A 24,687-nucleotide genomic window follows, 5' to 3' on the forward strand; every position below is an offset into this window, starting at 1 on the left:
TACATATATATACCTATGATCAGTTTAATTTATATATTAGGCACAGCCAGCAATTAACAATAATAAAATGGAATGATTATGACAATATACTCTAATAAAATCACACATTCTATGTGAATGTGGTCTGTTTCTCAAAATATCTTACTGTGCTGTGCTTATTCTTCTTGTGATGATATGAGACGATAAAGTACCTGTGTGATGAGATGAAGTAAGTGAATGATGTAGGTATTGTGATGTTGCGTTAGGCTGCTACTGACCTTCTGATGATATGTCAAAGGAGGATCATGTGCTTCGGACTGTGGTTGACAGTGCATAACTGAGACCATAGGAAGCAAAGACACAGATAAGGAAGGACAATTCTAATACTATTAATAACTTCATAGATGAAAGTTACCACAAACTGTAAGGAACTGTGGCAAAAAAAAATTTTAACTTTTTTGCATTATCTCAGCTCTACTTTACCCACTTCCCTGATTATTCATAAGCTTTGAAAACTTCTTCCAAAAGTAAGTACTTGTCAGTCTTCTTAATGGCCTCCAAGGAGAGAGATGTCAGGAAATTCACTTGAAGACTATCTTGGTGTTTAAGCCTGCTGAGCTTCTGTCTCTACAATTTGACATTCAGTGGAAGCAATAAATGGTGATCATATCATCAAGAAATTAGATTCACCCTTCAAAACATTTTAGTGACCCATTCGTTTCACATTTCTCTGTGGAAAGATTTATACGTTTATACTCAGAATGGTTTTGTGTGTGTGAGCATGCGTGCACATGTATGTGTGTACGTTGAGAATGCCAAGTCTGAATCTTTCACAGGTCTGAAGTGGAGTCTCCTCGTGGCATAGCCATGTGTTTGTAGAATTGTACTAAGTTTACCATTTAGTCAAATAGCATAATGCATTTTACCTATGTGCTACCATATTAAACAAATCCCATACTTTTCTTTATTTAATTGCCTACACATATGGAGAGACTTATCTGAAAGGCTGTCTTTAATGGGATAAAAAGTCCTACTATTCTAGATTTTCAGTTCTCCGTAAATTGGCCAGGGCTGTTGATTACAAATATGAGAAATGAACTTCAACAAGATTATGAATGGAAGAAATTTATTATGAGAAAGATAGGACAGAGACACTTCATGAACCCAAAGGTGGAAAAGTACTGAAATTTCAAAAAGAGGGATTGCAATTAGGAATTAGATAACCTTTAGAACTCTTGTAGCCTACCTCTCTATACCTGTTGTATTATTTAGACTTAAAGGCTATTTCTTTTTTCTTTCTTTCTTTCTTTCTTTCTTTCTTTCTTTCTTTCTTTCTTTCTTTCTTTCTTTCTCCTATGTGCTTTGTGGAAAATGGCTGGCTTATATTTGCTTATTCATGTTTAAAGGATAAAAAGAAGAAAATCAGCTTACATTGAACTAGAATTCTTTATTTTCTAAAAATCTATGTTTTCAGGGGGAGAGAAACTCAGGAGGAAGACGTTTGGGTCAAGTATGCAACAAGAGTTCAATAAAGTTTGGACATAGAGGTAAGGTTATGTAGTATAAACATGATTCCCTAGTTGCTTCCCTGTCATGTTTTTGAGGAGGTAAATTACAGGGTCATAATGAGCTATGTTGATACCATAAAGGAAGTCCACTACTCTTTCTCATCCCAGTGTCTGAAGAAGAGCTCTGCGTCTCAGAACTTTATATGAGGTGTAATCATTTCACATCTGCTTTGCACCTCTCCCCCCAAGTTTTCTTCTCTGTATGTGTGGCAGTCTCTCATCATAGTTGTTTCTTCTGAAAAATATTTTTTTTTACTTTGACTACTTCCAAAATTAACCGTGATTACATTGAATCATATTTCTGTGTTCTATTGGCACTATATTTATAACCGAATATTCTGCTATTCATAATTTTAGTAAGATATTGTTCATTCTAGTATTTATGACACTTATAAATAATATCCCTGTCTCAGCTTTTAGAGCATTACTAAATATGTTGTCCTGAATGGATGTACACATACTCAGCCATAATGCACCAGGTTGTACCATTTACATTTATCAAACAAAAGCCAAGATATAATAGATATCAGTGTGTGTGTGCATGTGTGCATGAGTGTGTTTGGTCGGAAATAATGTGGCATAATGGTATGTGGGAGCTGTCAAGCATGCAAGAAATGTAGCCTTTCTCTTGAGAAAAATAGGGGGGAGATAGAACTATACCCACATCTCTTACGATCTTGAGGAACTTGCATAGATTTTAAAACACATAAGAATCAAATGAAATGAGTATAATTGTCTATTGCAATGTCTATTTGAGCTCAGTTTCACAAGTTTGAGGTTTTCATGCTTAGACTACTATTAATTTGCTTGGCACACTATTTTCCTAGACTATAAAAAGGTTCCTACTGTCTACTTCAATCAGCTCTCTATTTAACAGAGCTGGCAGTCAATGCGCAGCTTGAGCTAGTGAGACTCCCAAGAGGACTCTTAAGGACATCTGTCGCTAATCTCCATTCCCTCAATTTTCCGAAGATTCTCTCCCTTCCCCCCCCCATTAGCAAATAGTATTACTTACAGCATTCCTGAGAAATGAAGCTTATCTGACATGCTTGCTTCATTTTTAGTCTATGTTCTTGCTCTTATCACTTCCTACATCTGATGAGACATTACTCCAAAAAAATCTTTCAGTCTTTTTTTTCACTTTCACCTAATATGAACAAACTCCTCCCCTCTACAAATACATTCCTATTTGATCCTTGAAGTTACTGCTCTTTTCCCCTCCCTTCTCCACCAGACATCTTAACATAAATGTCTGCACACAGCCCCCACTTTCTCACTACCCACATTTTATCTTTTTTAAGTAGGTTCTATGCCCAACATGGGGCTCAAACTCACAACCCTGAGATCAAGAGTCACATCCTCTATACTGACTGAGCCAACCAGATACCCCCACACTACCCACATAATTGAGCTCTTGCAATGCAATTTCCACACACACTACTCCTATTTTTTTGTATCAGCTGACTCCTATCATAATTTTCTAATGTGTATGACATAGATAAAATGCATATCAATTTTATAAAAATATTATTTTGGGAAAAAATAACTTTCCATCAGGGTGAGTTAAAAGTATGTTTATAATAAAATTATTAATTTAATTACAATAAACTATAAAAATAAAATCCAATAAGAAATCAAAATTTCTGACTAGATTGTAGTAGTCTATTAAAGACTTAAAAATAAAAATATAATTTAAAACAAATATAATGGAAGCAATAAGTACTGATACTTAACAGGGTTATAATACTTAAATTGAAAGAGACCTGGGAGGATTAAAAGTTTCCCACTCTGTCCCCTGCATGCCCTCAGTACCCACAGCTGTTCCTCTCAAACCCCTCTTGAACTTGACCACTAATGTTCCTTCCAATAAAAATATAATATTAGATTAAGAGGTATATACAGTGTGATGATCTTAAATAGGGGTTTGTGTAGTTTGTTATTTTTTTAAACCACTTTATTGAGGTTTGATTGACATACAAAAAGGTATGAATGTTTAATGCACGTAATTTAGTGAGTTTTAAGATAAGTGCATGCCTGCAAAACCATCATTATAATCTATTCCATTAATATATCCATCGTTTTTAAATTTTTCTCCCATAATTTTTATTTTATTACTATTATTATTATTAACACTTAGCAGTAGATCTACCCTCTAGCAAATTTTCAAGTACGTAATACGCTATTTTTACCTGAAGCTTCTATGCTTTAGAGTAGATCTCTATGACTATTTATGTTGTATAACTAAAATTTTAAAATCTGACTAATATCTCCCCATTTCCATCCTTTCCCAGCCCCTGGAAGCCACCATTCTACTCTGCTTCTGTATGACTAGTTTAGAGTCCTCTTGTAAGTGGTATCATGTAGCATTTGCCCTTCTGTGCAAATCTTATCTCACTTACCATAATGTCCTTCAAATTCATCCATGTGTCACAAGTGACAGAATTTCCCTTTTTTGCAAGGCTGAATAATATTCCATTGCATGTACCACATTTGATCCATTCATCCTTTGATGAACATTTATGTTGTTTTTATGTCATGACTATCATGAATACTATCGCAGTAAACACAGTAATGCAGACATCTGCTCGAGATCCTGATTTCAGTTCCTTTGGCAATGACACTCAGAACAGGAATTGCTGGCATTATCAACAATAACCAAACTATGGAGAGAGCCCAAATGTCCATTGACTGATGAATGGATAAAGATGTGATATATATATATATATATACACACACACACACACACACACACATACATACATACACACACACACACACACACACACACATATATAATGGAATATTACTGGGCTGTCAAAGAGGATGAAATCTTGCCATTTGCAATGACACGGATGGAGCTAGAATGTATTATGCTAAGTGAAATAAGTTGATCAGAGAAAGACAGATACCATATGATTTTACTCATATGTGGAATTTAAGAAATGAAACAGATGAACATATGGTGGGTGGGAGGTGAGTAGAAGAAAGAGGAAAACAAACCACAAGAGACTCTTAATGATAGAGAACAAACTGAGGGTTGATGGAGGGAGGTGGATGGGGGGGATGGGCTAGATGGGTGATAGGTATTAAGGAGGGGACTTGTTGTGATGAGCACTGGGTGTTGTATGTAAGTGAATCACTGAATTCTACTCCTCAAACCAATATTGTACTGTATGTTAACTGAAATTAAAAAAAAAAAAAGAAGTAGAGTTGCTTGATCACATGGTAGTTCTATTTTTAATTTTGAGGGAAACCTCCATACTGTTTTTCATAATAGTTGCATGAATTTACATTCCTAGCAAGGGTTCCTTTTTCTCCACATCCTCAGCAATATTTATTATCTTTTGAGGGATTTTTTTTTTGACAATAGTCATCCCAACAGGTATGGGGTGATATCTCATTGTGGTTTTGATTTGCATTTTTCTGATGATTAGTGATGTTGAGCACATTTTCATCTACCTGTTGGCCATTTATATGTCTTTGGAGAGATGTCTTCAGTTCCTTTGATCACTTTACAATAAGATGATGATGATGATGGTGATTTGTTGGGTTGTATGAATTTCTTATATTTTGGATATTAACTCTTTATTAGATATGTAGTTTGTAAGTATTTTCCTCCATTCCACAGGTTGCCTTTTCATTGTGTTGATTGCTTCCTTTGCCATGCAGAAGATTTTTACTTTGATGTAGCTTCATTTGTTTATTTTTGCTTTTGTTGCCTATGGTTTTGGTGTTATATCCAAGAAATCACTGCCCAGACCAGTATCCAGAAGCTTTGCTCCTATGTTTTTCTCTAGGACTTTTATGGTTTTATTTTATTTTACTCTACTATTTGGTTTGGGGTCTCTTGAGAATATAAAGTATCTGTAATATTTCCCTACCTGAAAGTAGTGGAATTAAATGTAATTTATTTATTCTTAATTTTTAAAAATTATGTAATACTTGATGCATGCAAAAATATAGGCTAAAAAGAGGATACACTTACATATAGGGAGAATAAAACATGTTGAACCATTTGATTCCAACCTCATACATGTTACTTCATGGAATTATCTTATGGGCACCTACATATCTGGGTTCTAAGAATAAGACATATTAAAAATAGATTTGATTAAGTCAGACTGAGAAAGACAAATACCATATGATTTTACTCATATATGGAATCTAAGAAAAAAAACAAAGGAATAAACAGACAAAAAGCAGAATCAAGAGAAAAATCTGATGGTCGACAGAGGGAAGGGGAGTGGGGTAATGGGCAAAATGAGTGAAAGGGAGTAAGAAACAGGATTTCAGTTATAGAATGAGTAAGTCACAGGAACAAAAAGTATGACTTAGGGAATATAGTCAATGACATTGTAATAGCATTGTATGTTGACCGATGGTAGCTATACTTGTGAGTGTAGCATGACATATAGAGATGGTGAACAACTATGTTGTGCTATGTAATGTAATCTGAAACTAACGTAACCTTGTACATCAACTATAGTCAAATAAAAAAATTAAAATAACTAAATAATGAAATAATATTAAAATAGATTTCATGAATCTTGGCTACTTTTGACACTGTGAACGTACGCAAGGAAAATGGTTAGAAATTTTGTGTGTTACCAACTTAATTTAATTTTTGAATATAGCAATTCTAGCTATTCAGCTATATGAGCAACTCATGATTTTTCTTGGCATCCAGCAGACTGTTTTTGAATTTCTATTTCAAAAATGTTCTGAAAAATATTCAGTGACCTCATGGACCAGTGGTATGAAGTATGTATTGGAATAGGTTTTTGTCTGGACTTGTTTTTAATAAAATCTTCAAGCGGTGTCCCTTGCATCTCAGAAAAGCTCAGAGGAATATTTTGGTTTGTGGTATAATGATAAAATGAAACACTGTCCCCTGTACACTTTAGGGAGCAGTCGTACATTGGTCATAAAATATAGTTTCTCTGCCTTCACAAATACATTTTTGAGTAACCTCTTTGTTGATTTTCATTATACTTGTGGGTAATTTGTTGGGGATTTCTTTCTAAGCCTATGTTCATACAATTAGAACTTTACAAGACAATTAATTCCAATGCAAACAACTTTAACATTAATTTACATTCTGTAACATTAGTAACATATTTTATTCTGTAACCCTAGTAACATTTTTCTTTTGTTACGGGGTTACTCAAATACAGTTGAGTAACACGATTATATTGTCCAGATAACTGCAAATGTCTGTATTAGTAATGTTATCAATCTCACACTCTGGGGAAATGTAGTGGTAATGTCTTTATTCCACTGTTAACATTGGTTGTTTATCAGGTGGGGCAATGAAAATCTTTGGGCAACTTCTAGAGCCCCAAAAGGTATAGAAGACACAAGAATCGAAAAAAGAAAGAAAAAAGAAAAACCCATAACATTTCTAGCGTTTGTTTTTCCTCCTCTAACACTTCTGAACACCTAGTTCCAATTTTTATCTATTTGGGAAAAGGCCAATCAAGATTAAGCTTCCTCATTTTTAGAGTGAGGATAAAAAGGCCCTGAATACCATTATAAAATTTACTCGTCTTCCATCTAATCATTTTACTCCCTTTGTTTAGCTAATATATGCACATTGTAGATATTAAGTAAGTAAATGCTGATTTGATTTTAAGAGAGTTGAATTTAATTTTTTTATATTCTCAGTTTATTCTCAAATTGTTTTTGCAAAAAGAATTAGAAGTTGCCTTCTTTTGCTTCCTGAAGAAGCTTTATCTTGTAAGCCTTGGGACCTCTTGAAGTTCACCACTTTTGCTTCCTTGTGATTTGTGTCCATTGAGCTCAAACCTTGCATTTTATCATTGCTTCTGCTGTGTTAAATTTTGGGACAATCTGACTATCATGATTTATTGATAATTTCATAAGAAGTTATCTTTTCAACTCATTGGTATTGTCATTTAAAAAAATCAGATAAAATTAGGGTGAAATTAAACCATTGAATGTCATGAATCATGTATTTCAAGATTTGCCTCCAAGTTTAGAAACTATGTGCTTCACTTGGATCTACTGGGAATAATTATTTCATGCAAATCTTCTTTATATGCCAGGCAAGACATGGAACAGCTTGTTTCTCTTAGTATACAACTTCACAAAGTTTTTGTTTCTTCAATAGGAAGGAAAGAGATTGTTAAATTTTCATAACAAATTGCTTCAATTTACTTGATTGATATTGTTTACAACTTAACTTCTATCCTTGTTATATTAATCGTAAAGCTCTTATTAAACTCCACAAGGAAACAGTATAAATTGTAATATTTATATGAAACATGAACTTAATAAGCAAGATTTAAGCTTTGCTGCAGTCAAGTAATCACTTTCTTAGTGTAAATAAATGACAAGTGCTACTATAGATCTTAAAGAGAAAATGTCATTACAGAATCATCCCTGATATAACATTTGCCAAGCTGCTTTCCCAAAATATTTCCCACAGAAGGATCTTTCTTTCACATCCTGGTCTTAGGTCAGTCCAACAGTTTCCTTTTCAATAAAGATGAGGACTTCTTGGAAATTTGGGGAATTATGATTAGACAAATATAGTGTTGATATAAAGGAAACAATAAATATCTTTCTATAATTATATAAAGAATGAGTGAAATAAATCATACAGAGAAAGACAGATACCATATGTTTTCACTCTTATGTGGATCCTGAGAACTTAACAGAAGTCCATGGGGGGGGGGGGGGAAGGAAAAAAAAAAAGAGGTTAGAGTGGGAGAGAGCCAAAGCATAAGACATTCTTAAAAACTGAGAACAGGGGCGCCTGGGTAGCGCAGTCAGTTAAGCGTCCGACTTCAGCCAGGTCATGATCTCGCGGTCCGTGAGTTCGAGCCCCGCGTCAGGCTCTGGGCTGATGGCTCAGAGCCTGGAGCCTGTTTCCGATTCTGTGTCTCCCTCTCTCTCTGACCCTCCCCCGTTCATGCTCTGTCTCTCCCTGTCCCAAAAATAAATAAACGTTGAAAAAAAAATTAAAAAAAAAAAAAAAACTGAGAACAAACTGAGGGTTGTTGGGGGGTGCGAGGGAGGGGAGGGTGGGGGGTGCGAGGGAGGGGAGGGTGGGGGGTGCGAGGGAGGGGAGGGTGGGGGGTGCGAGGGAGGGGAGGGTGGGAGGTGGGTATTGAGGAGGGCATGTTTTGGGATGAGCACTGGCTGTTGTATGGAAACCAATTTGAAAATAAATTTCATATTAAAAAAAGAAACAAGTAAAAAAAAAGAATGAATACTGCCTTAGACTTTAACATTGTGCAATATTAGCATTTTAGTTTGGTTTAGTTTAGTTTAGCTTTGTTAAAAAGGATATAAATAAAGGGAGGCGGTTGAGTAAAAACAGTCACATTGACTGTTTGCAGGCAGCTCTAACCCAAGAGGAAAGTAAATAGGGCACATGTACAAATGCTTACATTTTATGTACGAAGAAGGAGAAAATACCTTTCTTTTCAGCACATTAAACATGTTTGGCCCAGGGCAAGGCAAGAGGGTTATACACTTGGTCTGTTTCTTCATAAACAGAGGTCCTGCTATTTCACCTCTATGGTAGTTTTCTAGGCTATGTCTTTACCATTCTTGAAATGAAAAGGAAAGATTTCTGATGTACCGTAATAGCAGGATGATTGTTTTTTTTTCCAGGAATATAGTGTATTATCAGCTTGATGTGCGATTGGAGAAACCAAAGGGGTCACTTCTTAGTGCAAAGGTGAGTAAGTGCACCTAAGTCTGTACAAAGAAGCACTGTTTTCAACATTGATAGAGATGTTCAGTAACTCATAAATCTTCAGGAAATATTTCCATCAGAAATGGGTGTTTCATCTCTTTCTATTTTGTTACTTTAGCTCAATATTTTCAGAATGGTGCATGTTATTAACTCTCTGTTCATCATCATTGTCTTTATGAAGCTTTCCTCTAGTGGAAATCTCATTTTGTTTTTCTATTCAGTCAGATGAAGGGGCATCCCGCCTAAACAGCACACAACTACTGGATGTCTGTTCTGCACCAGATGAACTCTTGGTATGATTCCTAACTGGTACAATTTTAATATATAAGAGAGACAGTACAAAAAGATCCTGAAGACCTTGCAAACATGTAAGATAGTTTATGCAAATTATGCAAGCTCTATCTATTTTTAAGTGCTGTATTGTGTGGTATAAATATATGACCATATGTTACAAAACCAAAATCAGTACCCTTGTTCCAATAAATTATTTTTGTTTCATTACTGAGTATAAGGAACTGTCTGGAAAAAGTAGTTTAAGTGCTGCAATAATGGGATTTTCAGGGTGTTTTAAGAGTTTATGGGGAGAACAAACATATTTGAAATTAGATTTGTCCCTCAAAACCTATGATATAAATGTATTTTGGAAATTCAAACGCAACCAAGAATGACAAAAACTGGAATTTTACTCCTCAGGACTTTAACACTCAGTGTGTTAGTGAAAAATTTTTCATGGATCAACATTTGAAAAACTGGTCTTGGAAGTAATGCAAAATAAGTTTATAGATACAATAAGCTGGATTGCTTAAGCAAAGTGGATTTTGGGGAACAGGAAGGATTAGAAGACATGTTGGGTTGGGGGAATGAAATCTTTGAAGAAATAGAATTCAGGAAGAATCTAACACATGATGAATGTCGAACCATTGAAGTGAAAAGTACGTACTGCTGATTAGAGGACCTGAGGAATCATCATCAGCAAAATGAAACCAGGATTATGGCAGGCTTGAAAGATCAGACAGAATCTGGGCATGATGGATTATCTGGATTATTTATACACTCTGATTGCAGTCAGGCATAGAGTCAATTTTAAGATGATTATGATGACTATATTCCTTTAGAGGTTTATAATGACAGGTTAGTGTATTTTGTGGTGACTATACCTTGATAGTGTCCTAAAATTTGAGTTTCCTTTTTAAAAATCATTTAAAATATACAGAAATAATTTCTCCTATCCTTTCTCCTCGTTCTTCTCTCTCCTAGTCTCTTTCTCTCTCTCTCTTTCTTTCCACATACACATATATACCCCGTATATGCATATACATACACACATATATGGTATTCAAACATGACTGAGTATACAGAAATCAATTGATACTTTTGCAGTGTTTCTTTTATTTCCTGGGTGATACTGTCGTTGTCCCCTTGTCCTTATGCCCTAAAAATGTTTTTGAATAATAAAACAAAAACAAATCCCACCCTAATTGTTGGAAAGTGGTGGGAAGAAACTCAAATGTATTAAGCAAAAACTACTTGATAATCACTAATCTGGATCCTAATATGCACACATCTATTTAATCTTCTAAGAAATCACAGTAAAGGATTATCTCCATGTTACAGATGAGAGTATTGAAAATCGAAGAGGTCAATCAACTTGCCCAAGAGCTCACAGTAGGCTAATGAGAGAGGCTGGATTTGAGCTCAGGTTTTTCTGGCTCCAAAACCGTCATTCACTTGTCTGTATAATTCTTTGTTTTTTTTTTTGTTTTTTTTTCCCAAGAGTAACATTATTGTAATCTTATTTTATTTTATTTTATTTTATTTTACTTTATGTAATTTATTGTCAAGTTGGGTAACATACAGTGTATACAGTGTGCTCTTGGTTTTGGGGGTAGATTCCCATGATTCATTCCTTACATAGAACACCCAGTGCTCCTCCCAGCAAGTCCCCTCCTCAATGCCCATCACCCACTTTCCCCTCTCCTCCACCCCTCTCCCCCATGAACCCCCAGTTTGTTCTCTATATTTAAGAGTCTCTTATGGTTTACCTCCCTCCCTGTCTGTTTGTAAATATTTTTTCTCCTTCCCTTCCCCCATGGTCTTCTGTTAAGTTTCTCAAGTTTCCCATATGAGTGAAAACATACGATATAATTCTTTACTCAAACAAAATATTGACACCAAAGAGTTAGTGATCTAGAAGATTAAGATTAATTTTTTCTTTTCAATACCGCATTTGTTTGCTTAATTTAGTGAAGTGTGTGTTTCTATTTTACCTTTAAGTTATGGACCATGAAACAGTCACCTTCAATGATTTTAATGGGAAAAAAACCACAACAAATTATTAGAGTATTTGTTCATAAGAAGCTGTAAGATAGGTTAGGAATCATGAATCTCACCACTACTGTTTGTAGTCAACGGAGAAAATAAACTGCGGGCAGTTTTCCTGATAATAAAAAGTGAAAACAGTGATATTGGTAGGACAAAAAAAAAAAGTTAACAAAATAGAATTAGCTGTTTTTTTTCTTTATGACTGTCTGCCATCTACATTCTTATTGCTAATGCTGTCCTGTTATCTGAACAGTGGTAGGTACCAACAGGAAATCCCCATCTAATCATATGTTAATCTTATAACACAGACCCTAATCTGTGAATTTTCTGAGTAGTAAATGCTTCCCTCATCTGCTTTGTCCCTGTCTATGTATCAGACACTCTGAGTCACCTGATATTTTATTAAGGAAAAGAAAAAAAAAACCTAACCTTTGCACAACCCTTTTGTTCTGTGCAGTAGTTATCGTTCTTGCCTGATTCACCTACTCCAATTACTTCTATTGCTTTTGTTGAAGAAATTATATCACCTAGTGTTTGTTCACCCTTGCTCTCTGGGAAGCCCTACTTGAAGCACATCACTTGAAGTGATGGCTTGCTTATTCCTGTACTTAACCCTAGGAGGCTAGTTCTCTTACCATCCCTGATTTGTAGACGTGGAACTGGTTGTGGAGTAGGGATTTGAACCTGGGCACTCTGACTATCAGGGCCCAACAATTAAACAGAACATTGTATCACTCAGTGTCAACAAGGAATTTGAGTCTCATTTTCATTATTGTTAAAATGTAGAAAATATTTTCCAACTTTCTGAATTAAGATTAAATTAGGTATTTTATTACTATGATTACCATAGAGCCTGACACAAGGTATTTTCTCAGGAATAGCAGTTTCTATTAATTGCATTTTATTTAATGATACATTAAACTTAGTTATTAAACATAAGTGAAATAGGAATTATTATCTTCACTGTTTTTATTTTTGTTCTGACATGCCTGTCTCCTATTATATATAGGTACAGAACAAGCTTTGTTCTTATTGATTTTGTACTCAAGATGAATAGTGTCTAAAACTTAGCAGTTGGTTAACATATGTTGAACCAATAAGAGATGTGAAAATTGCTTAAGTAATGCCATGTGTTTTGAAAGCTAGTTTTGGAATTACTTTATACTTTCCATATTATAGCTAAACCCTTATAGAATGTAAGTATTTAAAGCCCCCTAAAATTCCTTAAGAGGGGATATACCATGTGTTTTATAATGAGGGATGAAGAATGGCAATTTGGATTATTAAATTAATAAGGAAAAATACTAGAAAATTTAAAAGCGTACAAATATGTTTCTGGTGACATTTCCTACAATAGATCTGCCTGACAGTGGAAACTTCAGAAACTTTCAGATAAAACCTAGATATTTATTTCACAGTGTTTGCAAAGAAAGGTCCGTTTTGTCTAATTAGAAATAGCATGGGGGCGCCTGGGTGGCGCAGTCGGTTAAGCGTCCGACTTCAGCCAGGTCACGATCTTGCGGTCCGTGAGTTTGAGCCCCGCGTCAGGCTCTGGGCTGATGGCTCAGAGCCTGGAGCCTGTTTCCGATTCTGTGTCTCCCTCTCTCTCTGCCCCTCCCCCGTTCATGCTCTGTCTCTGTCTGTCCCATAAATAAATAAAAAAACGTTGAAAACAAAATTAAAAAAAAAAAAAAAGAAATAGCATGAATGTGTTTTCTGAGAGTATTATAAATCAGGGAAGGTAATTGCAGATGATGGGATATATTTAAAAAACTCTGATGTACTAGTAGCTTAACTATATATATATATATATATATATATATATACACAATATATATAAATTATATATACACATATTTATACATATATTTATACATACATATATACATTATACATATTTATAAATATATTTATATATACATGTATCATTTATATATTTATACATGTATATTTGTATATGTATATGTGTATGAATATACATGTATAAATATATAAATTGTGTATATATATGCATATATATACACATATATTTATAGATAGATAGATGCCAAATAATACAAATGTCAGCTTTATGAACTTACAGGTCTAGAATGAAATCAGTGAAGAATTTCTAAAGCCTATGGGAAGACATTGGGATGCTGACACAGTATTGAAACTAGTAAGTAAATTCAGAAGCACCTGATTTCTTTTTTCTTTCATTATCTTTTAATCATTTGTTTGTTTTTCCTCATTCTTAGTCTCACTCAAGTATGGAATTTCTCTTCAGTTCATCTTCCTGTTCCATCCATCATTCATGTATTTTCTTAATTTCTTGTTCTTTCCAGGTTCCATAGTAGAAATGGCATTTGCTCACTTGCACAATCATTTGAAAAATATGTATTGAATGTCCACTAAGCAGATAGATTTTGGAATGAGACACTTATGGGTTCAAATCCTGATTCAACCACACAGCAGCTGTATGATTTTTCTTTTCTCGTGATCTAATTATCAAATCCCTGAAGTTGGGAGAAACAAACCACTGCCACACGTGAAGAAGGCCACTTGAAATAAATCTCAGAAATAGGCAGAAAGCACGCAAACAAACAGAAATGTAAGAATGTGTTCTACAAACTGTACAACACAATACAAACGTTTGCAGGAAGAGGAGAGAGATTCGCCCAGTTTTCAGGGATATGTGACATTTCCTACTTCAAACCACTGTTGACAGTCTGGGTCAAAGATTCCACTAAGTAAGAAAGTGAAAACTCTTAGAAGTAAAATAAGAATGTTCTATGGGAAATTAAGGTATTCATAATATTCAGAGTATGTAAGTCAGAATTTAGGAATGGAAACCTTGTGGAACATTAGAAGTCTCTTATACAAGGTGGATTAGCGAACATAGCATTGTAGTCAATATAAAGTATGTTCCTATGTTTCCATTTCTCAAGCTCATGATTCCTCTTGATTTAATTCAATGAATCCAATTCATATAAATGGGGATTAGTGTGACATGTGGACTCCTGCAGGAGTAAGATGGGGATTTAAGAAGGGTGGCTTTGTTCGTAAAGTGCACGAGAACATCCAGGAATGGAAGAACTGAACCAATCTGAGAAGTGAATATTGAACTTGTTTACTGTTTGCCTTACATCATGAAATAATATTCAGTCCATTTGAAAAATGGACCTCACAGATACCTCTCTTTCAAAAAAAATTATTACAAACAAGCCTGACTCTCTTCCCTCCTTTATCCCTCTGCCCTCTCTCCCTCCTTCTCAAATGTTTCAGCATGAAGACAGAGTTCAATAATCATTAATTTTACAAAGGCTATTTGAACAATGCTAATACTTTGAGCAAATAGCATAATATATACTCATCTTTTTATGAGGAAACTTTAAAGAATTTACTGAAATCCAGGAAAACACAATGACTCAATTTCACAGCTAATGCACACATATTTATAGTTGGTCACATCTTTTAATGTGAATCCCTCTATTTGCCTGAAGGCAACAGAACCTGTCAGGAAGGACCTATTAATAATTCCTTGATGCCCTGAGAGTATCTTGCACTTTCACCTTGCTTTTTTTTGGTTCTGTGCTCAGACTGATCCAGAATATACGACTGATACATCCTTAGCATGCTCTTTATACCAACAGGGACAACGCCTTTGCATAGGTAGAGAAAATACATTATTTTTTTTAACGTTTATCTATTTTTGAGAGAGATAGAGAGCAAGAGCATGCGCATGAGTGGGGGACAGGCAGAGAGTGAGGAAGATGCAGACTCCAAAGCAGGCTCCAGGCTCTGAGCTGTCAGCACAGAGCCCAATGCAGGGCTCGAACCCGCAAACTGTGAGATCATGACCTAGGCAGAAGTTGGATGCTTATATCATTTTATATATTATATTATATTATATTATATTATATTATATTATATTATATTATATTATATATACACACACGTACATATATACACACACAGTGGAATATTACTTGGTGATAAGAAAAGAATGAAATATGCCATTTGCGGGGCGCCTGGGTGGTTCAGTTAGGCGTCTGACCGATTCAGGTCATGATCTCACAGTTTGTGGGTTCAAGCCCTCATCCAGCCCCTCTGCTTACAGCTCAGAGCCTGGAGCCTGCTTCAGATTCTGTGTCTCCTCCTGTCTCTGCCCCTCCCATGCTCATGCTCTGTCTCTCTCTGTCTCTCAATAATAAATACACGTTAAAAAAAATTAAAAAGATAGAAATATGCCATTTGCCATTTGCAACAACATGGATGGAAATAGAGTGTATTATGCTAAGCGAAATAAGTCAGAGACAAATACTATATGATTTCACTCATGTGGAATATAAGATACAAAACAGATGAATATAAGGGAAAAGAAGCAAAATGATATAAAAACAGAGAGGGAGACAAACCATAAGAGACTGAATTACAGAGAACAAACTGAGGGTTGCTGGCAGGGTGTTGGGTGGGGGATGGGCTAAATGGGCAAGGGGCATTAAGGAGGACACTTATTGGGATGAGCAACGGGTGTTGTATGTAAAGGATGAATCACTAAATTCTATTCCTGAAATCATTATTAACTAACTTGGATTTAAATTTAAAAAAAGAAGAAGGAAAGAAGGAAGGAAGGAAGGAAGGAAGGAAGGAAGGGAGGAAGGAAAGAAAGAAAGAAAGAAAGAAAGAAAGAAAGAAAGAAAGAAAGAAAAGAAAGAAAGAAATTAGGCTTAAAGAATGGGCAAGGACCATATTAAGTGGGACTTCATAGGTTGCAGTAATTTTTACCTGTGTCCTAAAGGCTGTAGAAAATTATTAAACAGTTTAAACAAGAATAAATAAATAAATAAATAAATAATCTCTTTTGCATATAATAGGGTAGATTAGCACACAAACTCTGGAGCTACCTCCAACTCCTGCTGGAGTTTGAATCCCAGTTTAGCTACTTATCAGCTGTGTTATCTTAGAAATGTGTTTCAACCTCTCAGGGCTCAGTCATTTTTTTCAGTGATAACAACATATTCATGTATGAATATCTTGCAAATATTGAAATAATTGATTCAAATAGATTTTTGAAACTTACCTACTTATCATGTATAAAAACCAAGTTTCGCTAGAATGAAGTTGGTGGCGGCAAAAGACTTATTTATAGTTAGGAATTAAGGTCATATGAAATATTATAAAATTAACTTCCGGGGAAGGAGACCTACCTCCTACCAGTTTCCTTTTATTTAAAACAAACAAACAAAATAAACAACAGTTCATCTGTTTCATTTTAATGACAAAGTCAATATTTGGTAATTTGTGATATATTTAATAGGTTCTAATTCTTTTCATTAGTCAACAGTTTAAGGGCAGTTCATTAGGTTTTGATAATGAGTTCAGACTCTGGGTCATGCTTTTAGTTTTGAAACACTTTCGATCTCTTATTTGCAGAAAAATTCTGGCATATTGAATACTCTTTTGTTTGTGTTTTTAGACAAAAATGCATTAAAATGATACACAAACATTCTTAAAACCTATAGATTTGCATACTGGAGTGTATTTCCCCTGTTGATAATGTATTTCTTGGAATATATATTTTTTATGGAATATGTCTTGTGATATACAAATATTCTTTGAATAACATCTTCAACAATCTCTTAAAGTTTCAGTGGAAATGTACCAAATATGTGGTTTTATTGATATTAATTATATTTGCAAACATTCATTTATAATTTTTTCTCATGAAAGTCAAATTTTTTGAGTGTCGCAAATTGACGCAGTTTGATTAGTCTCTGTGGGACCAAAGGAATGTATTCTGGGGCTTCAGTCATGCTGGAACCAGAACTCTCTCTGGGGAGAAAATTAGTTTGACTTATGTAGGAAATTTCATAAAGAAGAACTTGTTATTCAAAAAAAGATTTTGTTTAGAAATAGTGCTTCATAAAACCAGAGAGAGGGTTGTTTACCAAGAAATGGAATTTAGGGAGATAATTTATGTCTACAAAGTGAACAAAGATATGTATTTCCTGTCCTCATTCCTTCACTCTTTACTTCTTTACCATGTTATCTGATTTTCTACTTATATTAATAAAACAATCAAGTCCAACAATGCAAATTAGATTGCCAGGGACAAAAATGTGATTTTAATTAAATTTGAACTTTTGGTCCACTTCATTCTCTTAGGATTTGAATAATCAAAATTCCTTTTTTAAAAAATATTTATTTATTTATTTTGAGAGAGAGGTAGCGAGTGGGGAAGGGCCAGAGAGAGAGAGAGAGAGACGATCCTAAGCAGGCTCTGCACTGTCAGCACAGAACCCAATGGGAGCTGGAGCTCCATCCCGCAAATTGTGAGATCATGACCTGAGCGGAAACCAAGAGTCAGATGCTTAACTGACTGAGCCACCCATGTGCTCTAATTAGTGTTCCTTTTTGATGACAATTCTCTTGTGCATTGACAGCTGACATGTCTCAAACTTGCCATTTTCTCCAAGTCCTTTGAGAGTTTTCAAGTGTATGTTAAGATATTATTTCTGTCATCACCAGTAATAGGCAAGAGAGGTCCTAATGGCAACTTCACATTAGCCCTATCTTTAGCCTGTTGGTAAGGCGCAGTTCAAACAATAGCTGCAAAGTCAGATTTTTGTAAGTGTCCCATTTACTAGCTGCATGGTCTTAAGACAGTTCCCACTCAGTTTTCTCAATCAGCAATATTGTTAATACCTCTTAGGGCTATGATGAAGATGATGTGAACAGACATATGTAAAAGGACATATATAAAGACTTAGCCCTGTTCTGACTTGTAGTGATATTCAAGAAATGTATTTATATTCTTCCTCTTTTTCCATTTCCTTTCCTTTCCCTCTGTCAAACTTATGAAGTTCTTACTAAAATAAATTGTATTGATCATCAATATTCTCTATTTGGCAGAAAATTTCATACATGTCTTCTCCAACTTTCCTTGGAATATACTTTCCATTCTGTGTTGAAAGGGAAAAGAAACATGATCCAGTTGGGAGTCATGATAAATTATTTCATGTTCATGTTAGTGAGGGGAAATTCATAAGCTCACTCAGAATGCATTTATTTCTGAGCATGATTTAAAAATATTTAATAGCTTCCAATCAATTGTATTGAGTCAATGCCTCCTAGTTGTTTTGATAGCAACTCACGTCAATTTTTTTCCTGCGACTTAATATGACCTAATAGTGGACTTGTCTCAATAATGTGTTTATTTAGAATGCTTACTTGATAATGCTATTTGAATGGTAATGATACATTTTCATATAGCCTGTTGGTACGTAGGCATGAGGAAATTCAGGAGAACATATGTATAATAGTAAAGAAAAAGCAGGCTGATGGTATAGATTTTCTCTGATTAAGGCAAATTAGTGGGAGGGAAAGGAACCTCCTTCATTCACATTTAAAATTCATTTGATCTCAGTACCCAGGTTCACCTAAAAGCCAAAAATATGGGAAAAAAATAAGGAAACTAGCTCTAGCATACTTCTATTTAAAATGCCATCAGGACCCATCCCTCCATAGATCCTTTGGAAACACAAAGATGATTTAATGTATTCTTTATTAATTCACTCACTCACTAGCCCCAACTATGTGCCTGACACTTTGGGATACTTAGGATACATAATATCCCACGCAGAATATAATCCCTGGCCTTATGGAGCTTACATTTTATAGGAAGATTTGGTTAGAAAAGCAATAGGTATTAAACATAGTAAGTAAGATATATACTTTGCTTAAGGGTGATAAATGCTTTGAATAAAAAAAAATCAAGTAAGGGGGCATTCAAATACTGTGAAAGAGGGTGTGTTGCATTTGCCCCACTGATGTTAATTTAACATTACACCAAACAGAAGGTCAGAAAATTAGACCAGAAATAGGAGAACGCTATCCAAATACAATGAGAAAATGGTTGATTAGTGTATCAATGTTCTCAGGTGAAAACAGGTAGAAATTTATTAAAGTTGTTCAAAGTATCCTCTGGTGAGCCAATGACTAAACATGAACAATGCCCAACAATGCCGTGTGAAGTGTTGTAGAGAAGAAATCACTGTCATCCCCATCCTGCACAAATAGCATGGTTTTGAGTCAACACAGTTTGCGCCAACAATGCCAATAATGGCCACACCACACACTTGTACCATGGCTACTCTCAAAGGGTCTTACCCCTTCACCATGTCACTCAGTAAAAGATGGATTCCCTACATGCCTACATCCTATTTTTTCTTATAGAGACTCTTGTTCCTTTTAGTTGCCTCACATAGGTGTGTCTAATTGGCAGAATCTAAGTCACCCGATGCCGTAACAGTAAGGGAACCTGGCACAATGAGTCCTAGGATTGACTTTAGAAGAATAAGACTCAGAGTATGGGAAATTCCCCAAATACCCAAAAGATATTCCAATGATTTGGGGCAAACCCAGCATGACAAATATACAAGGAATCATAGATTAGCTTCAGAGTCATGTAATCTTTTTTTTAATGCTTTACCTTACCTTTAATTATTATTTTTCCCTCTCAGACAGATTCATAAGAGTGTAGCTCTGTGTCTTTCAATAGCAGGGTTTGGGAATATTTTAGGCTTTCAAGCAACATGGATTTTTCTTTCACATAGGTTAAAGACAGAAAATCCGTTGATATTGCTGATAATGGTTTTCATGGTGATTGTATTTGAATACCTAATAAAAGGTGAGAGAAGCTTCTTGATGACTACAAACAGTTGTAGTGTTAAACACAAAACTCTAAGGGTGCCTGGGTGGCTTAGTTGGTTAAACATCTGACTCTTGATTTCAGCTCAGGTCATGATCTTATGGTTCATGAGACTGAGCCCTGCGTCGGGCTCTACCCTGACAGTGTGGAACCTCTGTGGGCTTCTCTCTCTCCCTCTCTTTGTCCCTCCCCCACTCACAGTCTATCTCTCTCTCCAAATAAAAAAATAAACACAAAACTCTAAATTTTGACATGCTGTGGGAATTTGGTACTCTAATTCAGTAATCTCTCTTTTAATACGTTTATTCCTTCCTAGAAACAGGTTAAAAAATATATTCCTCTCTCCCTACAGATGATCTAATATTTTAGATGATGATTGAGTGAAATATTGTCTTTGAAAACATATATGCAACAACTGTAAAAATCACAGTTGTAGAGTTATACACATATGCACATCAGTGTAGGTATTTTAGTTGTGATTTATGAAGTATATGTTTTCATTTATGGATGAAATATTTTTCTTCTTAGTTTTTTCCCCTCCTTCCTTAACTTAAATCTAATTTTAATAGTTCTCATCTATATTTATCAAGAATTCTTAAATATATATTATTCATTTAGATACTTTATGTATATTTTTAAAGAAGTCAAGTGCACATAAATAATGGGTTATTTCATTACGTTTTTTTTACCTCATTTAAGCAAAATGTAACTGAGCCAAAAACTGTAGTGAAATATCTTTCCCAAAGAAAGATGATTTCAGAACAGAGTTTTCATCATTTAGGTCATCATTAAAGAAAGGCAAATGATGAGGCTAAAACAGGAGTCAGAATGGAAGGGTGGCATGAGCAAGCATGTTGAAGAAGTGCTGGTAAATTGCATTAGAGGGAGGAAGAAACTGGCATAAAGTGAACACACCGAAGGAAGGAGGGCATGGGTTTATTAGAGACAAATTCTTCTTTCAGCATCGTTTCTGTATGGAAACCATTGAGGGGTGCTAACGTTCCCTGCGCTCACCTCTTTACTGTCTGATTTATTCAGTCCATACACCTGACTGTGTAGGGAGGAAGAATTCCAATTGTGGCCCTTCTGAGATTGTGAAGCAAATGTTACTTACTTCCATGAGCTTATTACTGGGTGTTTCTATGCAAAGCTGGCAGAAAATTGGGCCACGCATGAGCTCCTTTTGAATTAGTCAGCCAGACTACAACTTACCACAATTGAAAAGACTTCATAACAGTTGCCAAGGATGTTTGGACAAGCCAGATTTCCACAGCTTCCCACAGGGGAATTCTGACACATTTTTCACTTCCTAAATCAATCAGTGGCCTTGTTGTTTTTGCTAACTTTACCAATGGCAGGGCTACTGTCCCCAGAGATACTGAGAGCCAGGCCGAGGGGGCTGGGCAATCTGCAGAAATATGTACCGCAGCCAGGACTGTGAAGCTGCATGAGTTTTCCCTTGAGCTGAGAAACTTCAAACACTATCATGATGCAATGCCTTGGACTATAAGCAAAGGAATTGTCAAAATAAAGCATTCTTGTATGCTTGGCAGTATAACAGATGCAACATGCAGAGAGATTAATCTGATCATTATCCAAAGAATAGAGCAGAAGGTAGAGCCTGGCCTAGCACACCTTTAAGTATGTCAAACACAACAAAACAAAACAGTCTATTTGGAACACACTTTATGTTTTTTTACTGCTTTCTCACATGTATTAGTTCGTTTGACTATAACAGCCTCGCGAGACTAGACAGTGTAGCATGTGGCTGAACACAGGATTGGGAACCCTAAAATGTGGATCCAAGCCATAATTAAATGTGTGTGTCACTAGCATCTGGGTGCCATGTGTACAAGATAATGTGAGGATAAATAAATGATGAATGAGCAAGTGCTTTGTAATGGCCGTGCAGAGAAAGCAGTTATATTATTATTAAGTGGACAATACCCTAGTAAACAGTATTGTGGACTATTATTTATATGACCTAGAACATCTGTAAAGATTCCCAGAAATAGATGAAGAAGGAAACCCAGTTAAAAACCAGACCCCTGTGGTTAAGCAAGTTGAGGATTTGGACTATTCTTATTTGGGCTTTATAGGAAAAGATGACCCTTGAAACCTGGAGAAATCTAGGACATCTGGATTACATAAGCAATTCTTTGAAAGGCCGCTATTAGTCTTGGTCAGATAACACTAGAGGAAAGTTTTTATAATTCTGTTGTATGTGGAACGAACAGTACCTGTCCAGGTACTGAAAATTGAATGATGTTCCTTATTTGTAGAAGCAGGGATAGATAGCAGTTTTGACATGACTCTGAAGCCATGGACATAAGTAGAAAGAGAGAGATTATTATCCAACAGACAGTAATTTTATTTTCAGTCTCTAAAGCAGTTTGTCTCAATTTCCCATGAAAATATTAAATGTGTATGCATGCATATGCACACGCATCACAAATGCAAAAAAAAATTGCTTACTATAGGGCAGGGCTCAGGAATTTGGATGAAAATTGTGAGCAGCACTATTGAAGCTGGTCTAATTTTAAATTCCCTCTTGCAGCTGCAGCATCCTGCCCTAGTCTCTATGAATACAACACATTGATTTAAATAAAAATAGTTATCTGCATCATGCTTCCCTTTACCAGCTGCAGGACTTTCATAAGCCTTTGATTTACTCTCTATCAGAGGTATAGAAATAAAGTCATTTAAGATTAAAATAGTAATGTCTCTTACTCCCGTCCCTAGATCCTGTCAAATTTAACCTAAAGTCAATTAATGTGACTGGTTTGGTATTTCACAATGGGATGAATCTGGTCCTTTCTGTAAAGTAGGGAGGAAATCTTTTTGAACAGGGCCCTTTTCTCTGTTGTTCACAGGTTTTGTCCTAAAGTTGATTGCATACTCGGTGCCTTTTGTAGTAGTTCCTGAAAACCCCATGGTCTTTCCTCTCTTTTTGTGCTTATAAAGTTTCTCCCTCTTTCTCCTATGCATTATTGGAAAACCTCTCTTGACAATACTTTTCATCTCTTACCTGCTCCCTTACCCAGAGGGTACACAAAGCGGGTGTCCCTCCTTTGTGCTTTCAAAGTGCTACGAGCCTCACTCTGTGGAAGCCTTTCTTTAGATCTCAGTATGAACAGAGGACCTATCTGTATTTCTCCCATCATTGTATCTCTAGCACAGACAGCACAGTACATGCTTAATAAAAATAATTGCAAAAATGGAAGATAGAAATGAGTACACTGCCTACTTTCTTGCTTGCCTTTTCTAGTGCCTAATGCTGTGCTAGCACAAAATATGTGCTTGGTAAGAAATACGCATTGAAGGGGCACCTGGGTGGCTCAGTTGGTTAAGTGGGCGACCTCGGCTCGGGTTATGATCTCGTGGTGCGTGGAGGTGCGTGGATTTGAGCCTCGCATTGGGCTGTGTGCTGACAGCTCAGAGCCTGGAGCCTGCTTCAGAATCTATATTTCCCTCTCTCTCTGCCCTTCTCCCATTCCCGCTCTCTCTCTCTCTCTCTGTCTCTCTCTCTCAAAATTAAATAAATATTAAAAAATTTAAAAAAAAAGAGAAAGAAATATACATTGAAGAAGCAAATCCAGTGTGTTATAGTGTTTTTTACTGGTTTGTGTCGACCACAAGAGGAAGAGCACTGTGAGGGCAGAAGAGAAAATACTCCCTTCATTAGTTTCATTGCCACTAGAATAAACTCAACAATACCTAGCGTGGTTAAAGCCTATCTCATTTCAAAGCTTGCTCACCTATCTGCTTTCACCTCTTGCCTCTTGCCAGAGTTGTGCTCTGTACCCCAGACCACTCCCTACTGCATAACTGCAGACCTAATGTATCCAGCCCTCTTTTCGCCAGGCCATTACATGTTTTACTTCTATCAGAAATATCTTTCATAACCTCTTCACCTTGCTTCCTCAAACTTCAGGTCTTGGGATCAACTTCACTCTTTCAGAATATTCTTCCCTAACATACCGGGTTGGTATGAAGTAAGTTTTTGTGAGTTCTTTTTGGCCTACTGAGCTCACCCTACTTCAGCCTCCATGTTTGGTTATAAATTATGACATTCCTAGTCTTTTAAATCCTTTTCTACTGTATGAATTTGAAGGTCATTTCATTTAAGATAAAACTCAAGTTTCTTAAATATGGAACACAAGGTCCTGGGGGATCAAACCACGATTTGTCATTCCAACCTCACCTCAGCCTTAGGGTCAGTCACTGTAATGTACCTCACAGTTGAAAGCTTCTTTAGCCTTCCCTCAAAATTCTTTCTCATCTTTCAGCCCTCTCTCAGAGCATAGAACCTCTTCAGTTAACCCACTGACTAATTAATTCCTAGTTCAAAATATTTGTTTCACAAATGAATGACCTATCACTGTGCAGCTAAGTATAAT

General features: G+C 35.7%; 1 long non-coding RNA gene across 2 annotated transcripts in view; it reads left to right on the plus strand.

The window, feature by feature from the left end:
* The window catches only part of LOC113602895 (uncharacterized), an 80,022-nt gene that overhangs the window by 19,689 nt on the left and 35,646 nt on the right, over positions 1–24,687 (plus strand). The window contains exons 2-4 of one of the 2 annotated variants that reach the window (XR_008300362.1): positions 1,454–1,526; positions 9,189–9,255; positions 9,495–9,566. This is a non-coding gene — a long non-coding RNA (uncharacterized LOC113602895). The remainder of the gene's footprint in view (positions 1–1,453; positions 1,527–9,188; positions 9,256–9,494; positions 9,567–24,687) is intronic. The other variant, XR_003424426.2, reaches the window with a different exon arrangement.

This window comes from Acinonyx jubatus, chromosome B4, assembly GCF_027475565.1.
Source record: "Acinonyx jubatus isolate Ajub_Pintada_27869175 chromosome B4, VMU_Ajub_asm_v1.0, whole genome shotgun sequence".
In the NCBI taxonomy this organism is placed as follows: domain Eukaryota; kingdom Metazoa; phylum Chordata; class Mammalia; order Carnivora; family Felidae; genus Acinonyx; species Acinonyx jubatus.